The sequence below is a fragment of the Stegastes partitus genome, unplaced genomic scaffold (genome assembly GCF_000690725.1).
Source record: "Stegastes partitus isolate 25-593 unplaced genomic scaffold, Stegastes_partitus-1.0.2 Scaffold684, whole genome shotgun sequence".
NCBI lineage: Eukaryota > Metazoa > Chordata > Actinopteri > Pomacentridae > Stegastes > Stegastes partitus.
The window spans coordinates 324288-341588 of NW_007578415.1; the positions used below are offsets into that span (position 1 = coordinate 324288).

Consider the following 17301-nt stretch of genomic DNA (forward strand, 5'->3'; position numbering starts at 1 on the left):
AAAGCACATCATTTATAATAGACTTTTCAAGAGAGAGCACCTTAACAGCATTTAAAATAACTACATCCTACCAGTTTGTGGTTGAATTTAAATTCTACAGAAATGTGAGTAAAACAAGGAAAAGAAACGGTTGTGGAATTCAAAGTAAGCGTTTAAAATCTAACATTTAAGGCCATTTTGAAGGACTTTCAGTACTTTTATTTCTGACACAATCAGTCTTCAGATTTAGAAAGCTAACATCAAGACAATAAGCATCAAAATGTATAAAAACAATAAGTGAAATTTGTCGACAACAGCGGACAATCAGAGAAGGAAAAGCATCACAGACCTCGTAAAATTTTACACGGGATCCAGAAAAGGAAGAAAAAAAACAAAAGTGAATGATTGACTAACCGGAGAGATAATTAATGAGGCGATCGCTAAAATCAAGCCCACATCTGCCTCGCAACAAGCCGCTTCTGCCACTTTTTTTTTTTTTTTTTTTAAATACACAAAAAAAACCAAAAACATTTGGGCTCTGCCGTCAAAGATGGAACAAAGATTTCAGGTAGCTCTCCACCACTCGTTGTCTTTGAGAAGTGACGCACAGAGACGACGGCACCACCCAAACCATGTAGGGGCAGAGAGGAGCGAAATCTGCCCAGTGACAGCAAATAAACTGGCAAGAGCCAGCTCAACAGGAATGCAGGCCTCAGACAGCGGTTCTACAACTTGGGACCAAGGACTGCCGACGGTCCGCTGGATTCTACATGCCGTTTGGGTCGACGTAATTGTTTTCTGATCGAAAGAAACCCAAAAAATCTAATAAAAACACAGTTAAAATAGAGTGAGTGTGAAAAAAATTGAGTGCAAAACAAATTAGACAAATATTTTCAGAAAACACGTCCAAAATAGACATTTAATTTAATCACTGTTCTTGCACCAAATCTTACAGGACAATTTCAGAGACCACCACCAAAGCAGACAAGGGTCACATGCTCCGCTCCCCCCCCCCCGCCAAAGCAGGTCTGACCATGTGTGGTGAAGACTCGGACCCGAGACCCCCGCCGACGCTAATGCACCTCCTCAGCGAGAATACGGGATAATATCCGCTACTCACAAACCATAAATTATTAGCTCTCTCAAGATAGAATGAGATTCTGTAGTGCAATTTCTCCCAAACCCCCCTTTTCGCTCTCCTCGTACCTTATTTACAAAGGCAGAAAACGTTACCATGGGAACACACTACCAGGCAACCTCAGTGGCTTGGCATGATGCCCAATGGTTGCTAGGGCACTGTTGTCAATGGCTATTGGGTTGTGTGGGCCAGTGTGTGAGTGTGTACGTGTTGTTGTATGTGTGTGAGTAGGAGAGGAGATTGTGTGTGTTCACAAATGTGTACAGTGCACACAGCACGTCTAAGCATGAAAAAAATAAAAAAAAAATGATGCGCACTAACAATTTAATGTTCTTATTCCATAATGGGGGCTTTTATATGCATCCAATGTGTCATTTTAAATTGGTTTTCTTACTTCTAGATTGACTCTGTGGGTGACAGATGATGTAAGGCAGCTTTGACTGGTTCAAATGCTCTTTTTTTTTTTTTTTTGGAAACGTATAGAAAGAGGGTAATCTTGCGGGCAGTTACGTGAGGTCCCATATGCACTTATGTTGAATAACACACAGCGACGGCTCTCTGAATGTGTTAAACCAGCTGGGAAGCAGCTTCTTTATAGTGGCGGCAATTTTGCGTCAGTACAATTAGAACAAACTTGTGTTTTATAATGAAAAGAAAAGAGGGACAGAAGGAGACGGAGAAAGACTGTCAGAGGAGAGAAGAAAAGCTAGGAGACATGAAAATGCTTGTGTCTCTGGATATTCGAAGCCCACGTTCGCTGTCACTGGCTCTGATCTATCAAGCTGTTTGCTCTCCCTTTCATTTCACATTCAGCGTCTTTGTTAGTGCAGAAGAAACAGATGTTGTCGAAGCATTTACCTCCCAACCAGGATCTAGCTGGAGCTTTTTCCCATGGCTCTCGTCTCGCTGGGGAGCTTCCAAGGTTGACCGTGGCATTCCTGAAATCAGCGGAGCATCATGCAGATTATTAGCATACCCCAGGATAAGAAGGGGAACATCAATAAACAAAGCGAGCTATGAAGTCGGGATATGTAAATACATAAAGTCAGTCATCCAGACGCAACCTTATCTGGCCTTTTGTTGAGGCCGCATAGTTTAGCAGTGATGTTTTCAGCAAAAAAAATCTGCCCCGCACTCAGTAATGAATGAATACGATGAGATAATTAAATCATAATGGATCAATCCCTGCATAAAGAAATGAATAGAAATGCAAGCATTTATGACGGAGAAAGCATCTTACATTGTGTGCCGAGTATGAAATGGATTAACAAAGTGGGAGATAATGGTGAGAATGAACACTGTGCCATCAACAAAGCATGAATGAGAGGGTGGTACAAAAATACACGTACAGCAGAGACGGTTAAAGACAATGGTGATGAATAATACATTAATAATGTTGGAAAATACAATCCAAAATCATAAATTAAACAGCAGTCAGCCAAACAAATGCAATAATTATGACACTCCAACACGATGAGAGACAACACAGACAGAGATGCGTGGCTCTTTGTGTTGCCGTGCACTCATTAATCCCTACATGTATATATATATATATATATATATATATAGGTCTGTCTGCGTGCACTTAGGCCGCGGTGCATCTTATCTAATATTACCGGGAGGAAACACAGCCTCTCCCCCTTGCTTCTTTCCTCCCGGCCCTTTGAACTCAAGCCGCTGCTGGAGATGCAGTCTGACTGAGCACAGCACGTCCTGAAAGGAGGTCAGAGGGCAGGACAAACAGTCTGGCGTCATGGCAACTTTATGCCACCAACCAAAAATTTGGAGCGTGTGGCGGGCCCGCGGAAAAGTTGGTCAACCTATCACAGCTTACCGAAGGCAGGGACGCCCACCAAAAGATCCCACCAAAAGATTTAAACCAATTGATCCTGTGAAGCTAAAGTCTGCTATATTTTATTCATTCATTCATTGTGAGCCACACTGGGCGGCCTTCACCAACACGGACACTCTAGTTTGTGTTTAGCTGCCCTCAGAAAAGCAGCAGCGGTTCATTTTTAGCTACAAATAGTCCAGAAAAAGGTACCTCATTTTGAGTTTTAAAAAAAGTAGTAGTAGTAATGATATTTGTTTGATTCCATATTAAATGTTTGTTTGAAGTATTAAGTATTTAAAGTATTACAGGCAGCCTTACACTGTCCTTAAAACTACATTGACTAAGTGTTGGATTAAATGGTTAAGTTACATTTGGTATGGTCTCGGTCTTGACTCGGTCTCGCTTTGTCTTGGTCTTGGTCTTGACTCGGTCTTGACCCCTCCAAGTCTTGGTCTTGTCTCAGTCTTGATACACTGTGGTCTCAGCCATGTCTTGGTCTCGGTTTAGGTGGTCTCGACTACAACACTAGATGAGCAACCATGGGCAGAACAACCCAGTCCTGCTGGTTTTGGCTATTGGACAGTAAGGGGACTAGTTCATGTGAGGTGACCTCCAACCATGTCAGAAATCTGAAGTGTTACGAACAAACCACAGGAAAATGGGGAATGAAGAGCTAAAAGGAGGGGAGAGACGAGACTGTTCAAGCACGAGAGTAACTGGAAGACATACGTAGTGTTGCTCATGTGAAACCTCCTCTCACTTCTTCACATCTGGCCAGTTGTCATCTTTGGCAAATGGCAGAAACACTGATTTTCTGCCTTGATTCTGATTCTTGGTTCATATACGTGTGATTTCTAGCTCTGTTGCATCCCACGATTATATTTTTCATTCTTTCTTGTGATACAGTTTTGGAAAAGATTTAATTTGCTAATTTTACTATAAAGTCTATGAATAGTTCCAAGACAACACAGTTAGCACCCCTAACGTCACCTCGCTGCACCCCTCAAAATGAATTCCTCTCATTTGTTGTTCTAATGATTCTTGGTACAAATCGGCAAACCTGAGAAATGAACTGCGGCTGTAATTGTGTCACCTGCCCGTGGCTGCCCATGTTTTCATCTCGCTCCTGAAGAGTCGGATCAATACAGAATCCAGGTTCCTTTGTATGCCATTAGCTCGGCCAACGCTTGAGCCGAGACCTCTCCAAACCGCCGTGTTTTCTAGCCTCTGAAATCTCTCGGATCAAGAGTGTGTGATTGCAGGTGTGTCCGCCCGCAGCGTCGGCGTGCATATTAACCTTCAAAGCGGCTTACGTATAACAGGTTAGTAAATGGGCGTTTCTAGCCTTTTATTCTCCGGCCGTACGTCCGTCCGTGTGCACGTGTGTGCTTTTTTTTTTTTGTACGAGACTCGCACGTGCTGCGTCCGTTAGGCTTTTGTGTGCACGGTGTGTGTCCTTGTGTTTGCTCAATGCGGCAGAGGGTGGAGTGGCAGATCAATAGGAAACAAATGAATTCAGATCAATATTAAGCCAGGGAGTGAAGGAGAGAGAAGGAGAGATTGAAAGCGAGCGAGTGGGGTGATGCACCACCACCACCGAGGAGGAGGAGGAGGAGGAGGAGGAGGAGCAGGAGGAGGAGGGGAGTCGGTGGGTTGGAAGGGTGATGTGTTACCAGCAGCACAGCGACTAACTGTACACTTGGGAAAGACCACTCATTTCTACAGCCAAAACCTCAGCGCTTTGAGGTCACTGACGGTTAAAATGGATGGTTAAGCGAAGGCAGGGAGAAGACGGGGAGAGACGGGAGAGGAGCCGTGCACTGGAGACGAATGCAGCAGTCCTGCATCACTGCTGGCGGTCTTCAGTGGACAGCGGTGGTGAAATAACACTGGCTGGCTCTGCTGTCTTAATATCTACATTATTAATCTCATTTAGAGCCTTCCTGGGTTGATTACAGCATCATCTTAGATAAAAGTCCTTTAAAGGCGTGGTGAAACCTTTTAAACCAGACTAATAGAATTTCTGCATCACTCCAACTTTGTTCCTTGCCTGAGCGTTAGGTAGCTCAACTATAAAAACAACCGTCACCGCTGCTTTACTGTAATTACACCATTTTATCTTTTATCTCTTACATCTTGGTTTTCCTGTTTTTTCACGAGAACCAATCTGTTGAGGGTCACGGCTGTAAATAAACAAACCTTGATCTGGGATCTCTCGGCAGTAACATCTGCCTCCGTCTGCACACAAATTAGCTGTAGTTTAAGTCAATTCTGACCTTTTTGTTTTTTAGTCTGTGTCTAAATAACAAATTTCTTCCTCACCAAGCATGAGAAGATAAGAAATCTCCGGCTAGCGAGGATTTAATTCTGACCTTTCAACTTAAACTCCCAGTTGGAGCTTGACATTTGCGAGCCGAACCTGCGAGGACATTGTCAGACTGGAAAAGGACTCCTCACAGGCAGTTTTTCATTGTTTTACGGCAAAGATGTGAAGAGTGTTGGTTCTGCTGATGATTTCCTGCACTAATAAATTAATAGTTATGTCAAAAAATATCAAATATAGCAACAAATGAGCAGCATTTTTTTACATATTTGTCTAACCAACAGTCTAAAATCCAAATAATTTCACTGATATAAACGAGAACAAATTAAATCACATTTAAGAGGCCAGTTTTACTAAAAATAAAAGTAAAAGTCACAGTTTGACCTGTTTCAGCTCTGAATGTTGTGTTTCAGTCTTAAGAAACTTGGATTCACCTGCTTGAATATGCTTGGACCTGAGGAAAACCTGCCTCTCAGCACATGGACGGTCTTCTGCAGAAACACGATCTACTTCTTGACTAAATTTGTCTAGACTGCGACGGAGAAATCACCAGAGACTCGGTCTGCTATCACATTTCTATCGTCGTGAATATTATTTTGAGCCGAGCAGTGTGACAGATTGCAGTAGTATCGAGATCATCGCCTTCTACCTATACGAATGTCATTAAATATTTTATTTATGCCGGTCGTGCAGGTTTACAACTTCTGCCACGTCCCCTACGGTATACGCTCTATTATTCATTATCTCGGTTACAGTCATCAGAATCGGGGCCACTCACTGGCGAGATATATCATAAATGGGATTTTTAACCTATGCTGAAAAAATATTTGAGATTCTCCTGCTCTGGAGTATCACCTTGAGATTGCAAACAGGATTGCTCGGTTTTGTGTATCAGCTCATCTCTCGGCTGCGAGATCAAAGCATCAAGAGCCATTTGGGAGTCGGAACTCAATGTGACTTTGAAGTGATAGAGGCGAAAACAAACACATGGGTGCTGAGTGCTTGTGAACGAGCACTCTCCACTTCCAGCTCAAGGTTCCTCGGCTCTCGAGATGGATTTCGATGATAAATGCCTCAATTAGCTCTGAGTGCAGTATTTATGATGCCTTAGAGAAAATACTGTACGCCGTGAGGACATTGTTTGACTGCGCTGGATACCTATAGCCGTGGATTTTCCTGAATTCACTATTTGGCCTTGTAAGAGATGCTTGAATACTATCTCACAATGGACGGTGATCGTTGGCGGCACGCTGTATGGATCTGCAGAGTGTCAAGTTACATTTACCAGCTATGTTCCTGGCACTGTGTAAACTGTGATCTGATTAGGTTTTATTTTATTGTTTATACCGCTCCTGTGTGAGCAGTATTCTGGCTGAATGTAAAAATACTAAATTTACTGTTAGAAGAAATATCTAAGGGGCTGCAAGGTGGATCAGTGGCTAGCACCGTTGCCTTGCAGCTAGAAGGTCGCCGGTTCACATCCTGGTGAGGACACCCAGGATCTTTCTGCGTGGAGTCTCCATGTTCTCCCCGTGCAGCGTCTAAACTCTCTGAATTGTCCGTAGGTGTGAATGTGAGTGTGCTTGGTTGTCTGTCTCTAAATGTAGCCCTATGATAGACTGGTGACCTGTCCAGGTGAACCTGCCTTCACCCTGAGTCAACTGGGATAGACTCCAGCCCCCCTAATGAGGATTAAGGTGTAGAGATAATGGATGGATAGAAGTCATATCTAAGAGCTGCAATGCTAAAAATGTTCATTCACATTGTGACTCTTGTCATTAAAATGTGTGAATGTGTCCACATTTCATGCATCTTTCATTCTTATAATCGCAAATCATAGAAAACTTGATTACTGTAAGTAAAGCTGCACTTAGCAAGTATTTACTACAAACTATTTTTGTTAGTTATTGTCTCTTACTGTAGAAAACAGTGACAGATTATAGTTTCCAGACCCAAAGATAATGCTAAATTACTTGTTTTGGTCTCCAACTAAGCCCACAGTGAATCCACTACTCGTAAAAGCAAAAACAAAAAACTTTGCTGTAATCAAATAAATGCTAAAAGTAAGAATTAATACAACACTGCACCCTTTCTACCCTCATCATCTGGATTTGGGTGTAGCGACGACTGAGGGTGTAACATTTCTCTCGCTGTATCTGCATCAAGTTTTCCGTAGTTCAAACATCTTATTGTCTCCCAGCGTGTCTCTGAGCCACATAAACGCCGCCACCGCCTCGTGCACGTCGCCATAAATTGCACATTTTGCAGCACTCGGTGGGCCCGGGAGCGCCGGTTCTGAGTCGATCCGTCAGACTTGCGCGGAGAATAATGTCAAGCTCAGCAGTCTTTCAGCTACATCACCGCTGCTCATTTCACCCTTGTTGAACTCGCACAATCATTTTCACCTTTGGCAATTTCACTCGGCGAGCAAAGTTGACAGACAGTGACCATGGATACGGCCGAGATAAAGCGAGAAGGAGAGAGAGAGAGAGAGAGAGAGAGAGAGAGAGAGAGAAGCTGGAGATAAAGATGAGTGTTATGTGTCCGAGCACTGGCATCGGAGTGAGAGATTTTATATTTGTTGTTGTTGTTGTATGGATTACGTTTTACATTTTTTTCGAGGTCATGTCTTTTTTCAGGGTTGATATCAATCATTATTAACCAAGAAGACTCATAACTTTGCAGTAAAAATGAAAATGTTGGTGTCAAAATAGCACAAATTTCAACGCAAAACCTTTCTTTTAACTAAATATAGCTTTTATATATGTTTAATTCAGTGATCTTTTTAACCTTTGATAGTAGCAGCTATAGATACTGCAAGAAAGGGGCCAAAATACTTTACTTTAAAAAAGACAAATTGGCAAAACGCTAAATATTGGATCCATTAATCAGACGGGTCAATATTCAGTCAACCCTGCAGCACCGAGGTCGACCAACCAGACGCTGCTGGACACTCCAAGATCTACGTTAGGAACTTTTAAATCGACCTGCCTCTTTTGGTTGGTTTTGATTTAAGTGACTTCTTTGCTTATTTCGTTCTATCCTTTATTCTTATTCTAATCATTTTGTTAGACTTTCCTTTCAGTCATTGTGTTATATTTTAATTGCACAACACTTCAGCTCAACTCCTGCTGCTTTTAAACGTGCTTTAGAAATAAATGTGGCCAGATTCCCAAACTCTACTGTCCATCTACAGTAACATCACATAAAGAAAAGCAGAAAATCATCACCATCTAAGAAGCTGTTTGGATTTTTTTCCCTCACAACCTCACCGGTTAATTAATTATTGACATTAATGTTCTGACTACATCAATGTTTTTTTTTTCTTTTTGTTTGTATTTTAACATAGAGGAAACCGAAACCTGAGGCAGTGATGTCGAACATCAGCTCCAACCAGACAATCTACTGAAAAAAAAAACATAAAAGAAAATCACGGAGAGGCAAACACGGCCATGTCTCTCAGCTTCTCTTTCCTCTCTCTCCTCTTTAATCTGACACCCCCCCGTCCGTCTGTCTGTCTGTCTGTCTCTCTGCCTCTCTGTCCCCCTGAGCTGTGTTCTGTGTGTTCTCTCCCCGCTTCCCTCCGTCTCCCTGCCTCTAATGTGCTTTGGCGTGTGTTACCCACGGGTGCCTGCGCGCCGCTGCCGCCATCCTAAAGCCGGGTCATGGGGGCAGCTAAAGCGGCGCGGTGCTGTCTCTGACATCATCAGTCGCTGCCATTACTCACGTCTCACCTCCCCTCACTGTCTGAAACTGCCGGGGCTTTAGGTGCTCGGTGGCGGGACCGGAGGACACACACAAACAAACGGAGATTTACGGCACTCGGAGATAAGTGAGATGTTATTTTAGGAGCTTAAAATTCTGTTCTGTGATTTAAAAGAGCTGCGTAAATATAGGTTCACATATATCTTGACACTGACATGAGTGTTTAGTATGTCTTCTGTTTGGTTAAACTTTTCTTTCACTGGTACGGAATACTAGTTTTGACCCAAATGGACAACAGGAAGGACACGGCAATTAAACACAGAGTAGTTATGATGGCGCCCTGTCAATTAATGCAGCAACAATTCTGATAATCATTTTAAAAGTCAGCAGTCTCTGATTTCATCTTCTTGGTTTTTTGGCTCCTCTATGACAATAAACTGAATATCTGGATAAAACAACAAAAAAGTTCCTTGGGAAACACTTTTTAACCATTTTGTGGACCAAACAACTAGTTAAATAATCGAGAAAATACTCGTAGTTGCAGCCCTACTGTCAACTACAGTACAGCATGTGAAATTGCTTTTATACTTATATGCATTTAAGCTGAAATTTTTTATTTTTTTCCCAGTTAATCAGTGAATGGGTTAGCCACTAAAATGGTTTCAAACTAGTGAAACATGACATGTTAGCATGTGTTCCAGGAAGCCAAACCAAAATTACAATGAAGAAAACTGCAAATTTCCACATTTCAAAAGCTGGAAAGAATTTTGAATCTTTTTAATGGTCTGAATGCACAACAAGAAGGACACGGCAATAAAGCTGATAATTAATAACATGACAGAGTAGCTATGATGGTACGCTGTCAATTAAAGCAGCAGCAATTAAGCGATTCATCGCCAACTATTTTGATAAGAATTTTAATAGTCAGCAGTCTCTGATTTCATCTTCTTGATTTTTTTGCTCCTCTATGACAATAAACTGAATATCTGGATAAAACAGCAAAAAAAAAAGTTATTTGGGAAACACTTTTTAAAAACCATTTTATGACATTTTATGGACCTAACAACTGATTAAATAATCGTAGTTGCAGCCCTACTGTCAACTACAGCACAGCATGTGAAATTGATTTTATATTTATATGCATTTAAGCTGAAAATATATTTTTCCAGTTGATCAGTGAATGGGTTACCCACTAAAATGGTTTCAAACTAGTGAAACATCACGCGTTAGCATGTGTTCCAGGAAGCTAAACCAAAATTACAACAAAGAAAACTGCAAATTTTTGAATTCTGAATCTTTTTAATGGTCTGATCTTTATACTAAACATGTGCTTCAACACAAGCAGTCACATTACTGTCGTAAGGGTTAGTTTCTGAAATGCTAAGTAGAGTTTTTTTAATGGAATTAAAACTTCCCTCAATTATTAATTCAGTGGACGACAAGACTGTCAATAAAAGAGTTCAGGTAGAAGAAGGTAGTTATGTTGTTGTCATTCATTTTTTTATTCTGCTTTTACCTGATGTATGCATATATTTATTTATTCCATTTTTTCCTGTTTGTCTGCTTGTGTTGGCTGCAACATGGGTGACATAGCCCAAGATAAATTTCCCACGCCTGGGACATTAAAGTTAATCTTGAATCAAATAAAAGTAGGGTAACTCTGCTTCTAAAATTTCTCTGCCTCGTTATTATCTCGTCACGTCGTAATTTGTGACCAAAGCAAACACGAGTTAAAGAAATTACGCCACGAGTGATTTTTGCATGTACTTGGCCAAGAAGAACAAGAGAATCTCCAGATGTTTTCTGCATCTGCACGAGGTATTAAAACCGCACACATCTGTGCAAAAGCAGGAAATGTGCTTCCAGTCAGGGAGCATGTGTGTGTGAGGATCAGACTGTGTCAAATCGCCACATCTGCCATCAGCGGTTAACACTCGGGTACCTGGGGGTCTGTCTGTCTGTCACCCCTGCTGTCAGCCAATGAAGAGGTGAGACTCTGCAAACTCCTCCAGTCAGGAATACAGATAGCTGCTATGAAAGCCCTCGGCCTGTGCGTGGGAACACACTGTATAAATCATACATGACCAGCACCACCAGGCACCGTGCACATTACCGCGCCGCATTAAAAACAAGCACGGCCAGCAAACAGACAACGTATACGTCTTTTCTGTCTCACTCCCCTGCACTCCTGACACGTCCTCTTGAAAGCACCTGCAGCACTGAACTCAGAAAATGAGAGAAAGGAGGGGAAAAAAAACAAAACTGGAAGGTGAAGGGTTGGAGAATGGATAAACCAGACGACAGTGACAGAATAATAACGTTTGGAGTATAAATACCTAAAGGCACGAATAGCTGAAGAAGGAAAAAAACACAAGCAAAGAAGTGCACGGGGACAAATAAAAGACAGAGCGAGGAGCGAGAGAAACACGAGGCAAAGTAGGACAGCGAAATAGATGGCGTGACTGAAAGACAGACAGACAGATTAACTAAAAGAGACACCAGAGAGACAGAGACGGACAAAGAGCGAGCAGCGAAAACAAAAGATGAAACGATGAAATTCAAAAGAAAGGGAGAGGAGGAGAGAAAAGGACAGACTTGGAGGCAAACAGAGAGGAAGAGAGGCGGTGCGAATGCTGAAATAGGTGGCAGACTCTTGTCAGTGCAGTGACCTAGTCGCGAAGGACTGAGGAATTCTCCCTGTTGACCCGGACACATTCCTCCGGTCCTCAGACGTTAACCCATGCCGCTCCGCCGTACTGTACCGCAACCTCTGACGCCGACCCACCAAAAATGTCACCTAAAGCGTCTCCAACACACACCTGCTACACACAGTTCATAGAGCAGCATTAACATTTCTGAGTGGGTGCTGCGAATAGATTTGAAAATCTAACAAATAACCCGCAGCGGCGTATTTACAACGCACTTTATGATGACGGTGGCAAGGTGCTACAAATCTCTGAGCAAACACCTTCAGCAAGATTTGAAATATCAGGTAAAGTGCACAGCTCGAGCAGCTCTGAATCAACAGCCTGCGCCGCCTGCGGAGAATCGTGTGCATATGTGTGCATAGGGCCCTGCGAAAACATTGTGAAAATATCAGGGCAAGAAGGGCTCTATTGTGTCGCAGAGGCAGAATGTCGCTCTTATTCTCAGGCTGCCGGTCTGGGGGCATGGGGTGACATCAGCACAAAGACAGAAATGTAATGTGAGGCATCTCCAAAGCTAGCTTCAAGGCTAGACCACAAGCCTGCCTTTATGCCCACACTCTCTCACTTTTCAACAACATCTGATAATCGGGACGTGACCAACTGATGACCCTTCCACTTGTTGCTTACTAAGATAAGTCACAGCCGGCGGTGTTGCACCAGACCGCCCTCGAAAAAGGGCGTGCGAGCAAAATGAAAAGATTGTCCCCTCGCTGCTTTCACACGGACGGGCCCATGGCTAGCACATATCTGCGAGGTTAATCACGACAGAATGACTCAGGGAAGAGTAATTCAATTATTCTGATGGTGCATTGACGTTTCGATCGGGCCACGGACTAAAATGGCTGACCAAGTGCTCCTGACTGCTGAGTGCCATTAAGCAAAACTCTGGCCGGTAAAGATTTTACTCAAACCGATGCAGAGCTTGAACTCGTTTTTTTTGGAAGGATTAACACAAACTAAAGGATCTGTTGCTTAAAAAAACAGAACTTTAAATTCATCCTTACCTCTTTAAAAGTCAGGTCTTGAAGTTTTGGTTGTCTGAGGCTCAACCTGAAAAAAAGACAAACACATGTTAGATTATTGAACTTGTATTACTCAAAATGTGAAGACAGTACTTTAATTTATTAAAAAACAGAAATATTATTTATTATAAACCTCAATCTGGCCCCATTCTTGATTTGAATTCACGTTCAACTGCTTAAAAAATGTGAAATAATACACCTATCATCATTTTATTTGCTCGTACAGCTACTTCCTGTTTCATTTCATTGCACTATTTCCATTTCACACCATTGTTGTTGCTGTTGCCCGACCACTAGATTGTCAGATCTAGGAAAAAAAAAAAATCCTGCAGCACAAATTCAAACGTGCTACACACACAATGGCAGCTTGCATGGGAATTCCTGAGGTCTGTTCGATCCATTAATGTATGCTGCGGTTGAATGTAATCAATTATGAATGAGAAACACACGAGATTCAAAGGGAGCGGGCACAGAATCATGGGAAGTAGTAGGCTGTAGTATCTCGGATATTTGTAGCACGTTTTGTGAAAGCTAGCGTGGAGCGAGCTAATCTTGGACGTTCTTTTATTGGGAAAATTTAATCAGGGGTAGTTTTGAGCTAATCTAGGTTGTAGGAGCGAGTCTTTGACTCAAAGAGGAAGTGCTGCACGTTGGAAAATACATAAAAATTTATATAGAATTACTAAAAAAGACAAGCAGCTGCTGTAGGTGGGGTTAGTCCACTTCCTCAGCCTTCAGGCGTCATGTACAGATACCACGGTATCTGTGTGCAGCTGGGGTCTCTTCCCCTTTAAGTCCCAGGTATTCAGGAGTGTGTTGACCCTGCCAGTGAGTTCATACCATAAGCAGACCCATATAGCTTCTCCTCCAGAGCCCCTGATCACGAGCCTGCTGAGCTGCCGCCTCAGTTATGTAAGATTACATAACACCAGGTCTGTCTGAGTAATATTTCATAACCTGGGGGTCCCACTGCACTGACATTACCACCAAATCCCCCTCGGGAGAGGAATCAAAGGTGCTAGGCAGGTTTGGCAGCGCGGAAATCAAATTTAAAAACAAATACGAGCAAGTAGAGGGCTCTGGGGAGATTTATCTCTCCTAGCCTCTCCTGAGTTTTTCGCTGACGAGGACAGATGTTTGATTCGTGCCAAATTTTTTTTAACATCAAAGACTTTTTCCCTTCTTGAGAGCTCGAGCGGAGGTCACGGAGAGGTTGACCCGGGGACGCTGCTGCTAAACAAAAGCGTCCCCCCCCCGCCCCCATCGGCTTATCAGAGAACGCAGTGATGCTGTCTGCTCATAAATGTCGTATTAATCAAATCACTGCATATGAATTGATTCAGCACACATTTAGACACCGACTATTATTGTTGAACTAGGCCAGCAACTGTTATTCAACGGTTTCGGCGTCGCCATTAGCTTCGTTTTCACCTTATCGACGATGTGTGTTTTATTGAAACCCCTTTAATCGAAACTCATCCGACCACTATGTCCTCACATGACTTCAATAACCCCGCTTGATGATACACAAAGATTAGGAACCAGCAGAAACTAGCACGAAACAATCCAAAGTGTTTCCGAGATCGTCGTTCACACCGACGTCGACACGAACGATACCAGCGAACAATCTGGGATTCAGATAACAACTGTGGCAAGTGATACAGAAAATGTGTGCAGAGATAACAGGAGGTTTGTGTAAATAACAGAAGAAAAGAGCAGGGCGAGCAGATGCATAAGAGAGGAGGTGAAAAAAAAGAGAAAGAAAAGAGATGCCCGGAGATATCTGAGGCTGATACCGCGGTTGGGAAAAAAAAGGTATATTCGATGCTGGACTGCAAATGGATGATAGCAGCAGACTTGTGCCTCGTTTCTAGCGCGCAGCGTTAAGCCGACTGTACTTACCGTACAACAATAATTTCACATAATCCACTGCTGTCAACATCTTTACATCGCAGATACGCCGTAATGTGCGCTAAAGCTTCTGCCTTTGCCTAAACTTAACCACTTCAAACAAAAAGTAATCTGCGCATGTTGCAAAAAAGAAAAAAAAAAAGTTGCTGAAACTGTCTAGTAAATCCGCCTTTATCTCTCGGCTGATACCGAACCACATCTTGGACGGTGGGTTTTGTCTTCTCGGGGCGAACCGACAGATAGATTGGGGGATACCCGGATGAACGGATGGAAGATGGGATAGAAAAAGGGGGGAGAGGCATGGGAGGTGGAGGAGTGAAAAAAAAAAAAATCTACAGAGAAGAAGGAAACCCTGCACTGTACGTAAAAAGCATCCCCACCTCACGCCTCCTTCTCGCACCTTATCTGGCATTTCTGTGCATTTTGTGATTACCGACGCGGCACAATCGCTCCCTAAATATGAAACGCGATTGTGCGGATCCACGCATGCGTAAGGAGGAGTGACCACCACCGCCGCCGCCGCTGGCTCCCGAAACTCTGGATCCGACACATTAACGCACACATGCACGGGTACAAACGACTAACACTGATAGGTAGAACGCACGTTAGCCTGCCTCCTCCTGCCTCCCGTGCATGGGCCCCCTTAAAACTGGGTGCACTCGGTGATCCCTTCCCTCATCTAAATGTGAGCAGAGGTAATCCTTGAAGGAGAGGCAAAGAGAACAGCGATAACCCACGATAAAGAGGGAGAGAGAGAGAGGGTGAGGGCGAGAGGTGGAGATGGGATAGACGAACAGGATGGGGGGATTAGCAGCCTAGGGAACACATTTTTCAAACGAGAAAGAGGAAAAAAAAAAAGGAGTTGAAAAATGAAGTGAAGGTGGGGGAGAAGGAAGGAAGAAGGAAGGAAGGAAGGAAGAGAGAATCAGGGGGAAAAAAAGGACATGTGCATACAGTATACTCACACATGAATGAGAGGGTGGTGGAGAAAAAATCATAGCAGCAAACAAAAAATCAGAGGCAGCCACAGAGTTGTGGAGAGAAGTCCAGTTTCGTCTCATTCTGGAGTTTTGTTTTTTCTCCTTTTTCCCGCGATTTCGGTCAATTCCTATCCAGCCGTCCCTCCTTCCTAAGTCTATCCCCTACTGGTCCTTCCTCTCTTCCCCCTCCCGTTTTTTCTTGCCAGTGCCGGTACTCTCTCTCTCTCTTTTTTTTTTCCTCCTACGTCTCCCTCTCTTTCTCAGTCTTTCTGGCTTTTTCTCCCGCAGACCACGCTCTTCCCCCTTCATTCTTTTCCTTCATATGTCCATTCATCAGACATGACTGTTTTTCTTCAAACCCCCTCGGCTCCCGCTACAGATTTGTCTAAGCAGAGTTGAAAAAATACTGCAAGAAGGAAAGAAAAAAAAACTGTTTACAGGAAAGGACTTTTTTTTTTTTGGTGGCATGCAGTCTAGTTGCAGGGACAAATCCACACGGCCTGCGTTTCTTTTTTTTCTATTTTTTTTTTCTTTTCAGGGGACGCCACGAACGGTGAGGAGGGTAAGAAGCCCTCGAAACATGAGGGCACAACCGAAAGCAAAGAAAACGGCAAAGAAAAAGGGAAGGAGGAGGCAAAAAAAAAAAAGAAAAGCTCATTGCGGTCGGTCTCCAGTGAAAGTGGATAGTAAGCGAGCATGAGGGGAAATGAGTGGGAAGGAGTCCGGGGCGTGTGCATGTGTGTGAAGAGGTGGGAGGGGAGTAAAACGAGAGAAAAAAAAAAAAAGGAGAGCCGGAGAGAGAAAGAGTGGAGGTTAATGGAGAAATATCCAAGAGGGAGGGATATAGAGGAGGAGTGTGTCGGCGGCGGCGGCGGTGGGGAGAGGAAAGAAGAAGAAGAAGAAGAAGAGAGGAGGAGGAGGAGGAGGGGGCAGGAATACATTTTTTTTTTCTTACACTATTCAGATTTTTCATTTTTTCACCCCTGCAAGAGAGAGAAAGAGAGAGAGAGGGGGGGAAGGAAAGAGGAAGAGAAAGAGCTACTGTGTGCTTTGTCTGCAGCCCCTGCCGTTCCTTTTCCTGGTTTCCTTTCTGCTCCGGCTCTCCTCTATTCAGCCTATTTTCTGCACGTGCACTTGAACTCTAAATCCTGTCTGCTTTCCCCTCCCCTCGCTCGCTCTCGCTCTCTCTCTCTCTCTCTCTCTCTCTCTCTAACTGCGCATCTGTGTGTCTCTGCCTCGCTCGCTCCCTCCCTCCCTCCTTCCCTCCCTCTCTCTCCCAGGCAGAGGCTTGAAATAGTGCTAGCAGGCAGGAGAGCACGAGGGGAGGGAAAAGGAGAGGGCGAGGGGGACAAAAAGGGGAGAGAGAGAGAGAGAGATGTTGAGAGGGGGGGAGGGGAAGAAGCTTAGACGGGCTGACACACACACACACACACACACACACAGAGCTGCTGTGTGAGCGCCGACCAACATGTCTGCACGTTTGTAAACACACATTCATCCACCAGCGTTGCGCCGCCGCCGCCGCTCATCTGCAGGAGATGCTGCAGAGAAGAAGAAACGCACGACTTCTCCAGGACGGTTCAAATACCGAAGTGTCAAACTAGACCTGAACTACTTTAAACTACACTTTGCAGGCAATCAGTTTGCCCTCGTTAGTGAGTTATCGGTTAATTGTCCTCCAAAGTGATGCCTTCAACCTGC

General features: G+C 43.6%; 1 long non-coding RNA gene across 1 annotated transcript; it reads right to left on the bottom strand.

The window, feature by feature from the left end:
• Positions 1–1523: 1523 nt before the first annotated feature.
• On the bottom strand, positions 1524–16049 carry LOC103363721 (uncharacterized). The gene is made up of 3 exons (XR_520511.1): positions 15586–16049; positions 12692–12737; positions 1524–2055 (listed from the first exon to the last, which is right to left on the bottom strand). It is a non-coding gene; the product is annotated as an uncharacterized LOC103363721 (long non-coding RNA).
• Between the last annotated feature and the right edge of the window lie 1252 nt (positions 16050–17301).